Genomic DNA, 1,722 nt, shown 5'->3' with positions numbered 1-1,722 from the left:
CCCACACTATCTTATTTATTTGGATTATTCCCGAGTTTCTAAAGAAAAATAAGCAAATGAGTCTTGTAGCCCCTATTTTACAGATGAGATAACAGGTTCAGAGAAGTCAAGCAATTTTTCACATGTCACACAGCTGGTGACTAAGAGAAACAGGATCTGAATCAGGCATTCTGACTCAACTCCAAGTTCCTCTCTCATCTCTTAGATAAGTTTCTGATAGTCCCAGGTTCCCCCTAATTGTGTAGTTTGACAGTATTTCCAATTCAGTGGGTTTCCTGTTTCCTCCCAAATTGAAAGCTGGAGCTGATTCTCTTAGCTACTTTGGTCCAGAGTGGGCATTTTTGAGCTTGTGGGTTTTCCAGAGTGTAGCTGGGTAGTATTCCTTAGGTATCCATTTCCTCACCACCAACACTAACACCAGCCCCCACTGAATAGAACAGGCACCTCTAAGATCGCCTCACTTAGGCCTAAGTGAGGGACCCAGTTAATTCTCCTTCTCCATTTACGGATCACTAAGTTCAGAAGGCATAATAACCTCAAAAATCATTTTTTCCAGTGCCCTACCTGCTGAAATAACATGCCATTCCATGCAGGAGAACACCTAGCATGGTGTATTAGTCCATTTTCACAGTGCTATAAAGAAATGCCCAAGAGCAGGTAATTTATAATGAAAAGACGTTTAATTGACTCACATTTCTGCATGGCTGGGGAGACCTCAGGAAACTTACAATCATGGTGGAAGAGAAAGCGGGCACCTTTTACACGAGGCAAGAGAGTGTGGAAATTGCCACTTATGAAACCATCAGTCTCATGAGATCTCACTCACTATCCCAAAAACAGCATGGGGGAAAAAGCCCCCATGATCCAGTCGCCTCCCACCAGGCCCTTCCCACAAGACATGGGGGTTACAATTCAGACTACAATTCGAAATGAGATTTGGGTGGGGACACAGCCACCCATATCACATGGCTTCAATTGTCTTTGCCCAGAAGGGTCGCCATGAGGCTTCTGCAGCACTCGTTCCTTTACAGCACTCACAGCTCCTAGCATGGTAAACAGGACCCTGCACTAATCTGGCCCCCTCCTGCCCCAGGAGCCTCATGTCTCTCTGTGCCTTGTTCCCTCCCCCCCGTGCCTAGTCACTAGCACCGCCTGCAGCCTCTCGAGGGACACTGCAATTTCACCCTCCTCCCATGCTGCTCCCTCCCACCTGGACTGCTCCCCTACATGGAAGGCCCTACTCAGGCCTCTTGGCCTGGGAAACACCTACTCATCTGTCAAGACACAGCTCAAATGTAACCTCCTCCGTGAAGTCTTTCCTAGTACACATCCCCATCTCCCCTGCCCGAGAAATCCACCGCCCCTCCTCTGCACAGCCCTCACTGAGCCCTAATTAAAGAACTAGCTCCCTGCTAGGTCTGAGAGCATTTTGAGAGTAGGAATGGAATATTTTTTTATTTCTCTCATGATCTGCAAAGCATATCACAGAGCCTGGTATACTGGAGATGCTATATGTGCCCTCACTGAATGTAACAGCACATGAATGGATAAACAATCAGTCAATTCCACATGACCTGTGGAAAGACAGGAAAATTACACCAACGTGGAGCTTAAAACTTCACCTACGTGTCCATCCACACATGCCTGGATAAGCAAAATGTGGTAAGTACATACGATATAATATTATTCAGCCTTAAAAAGGAAGGAAATTCTGACACATGC

This window comes from Cebus imitator, unplaced genomic scaffold (assembly GCF_001604975.1).
Source record: "Cebus imitator isolate Cc_AM_T3 unplaced genomic scaffold, Cebus_imitator-1.0 Scaffold28, whole genome shotgun sequence".
Classification (NCBI taxonomy): domain Eukaryota; kingdom Metazoa; phylum Chordata; class Mammalia; order Primates; family Cebidae; genus Cebus; species Cebus imitator.
Note: the sequence above shows the minus strand (reverse complement) of the source record.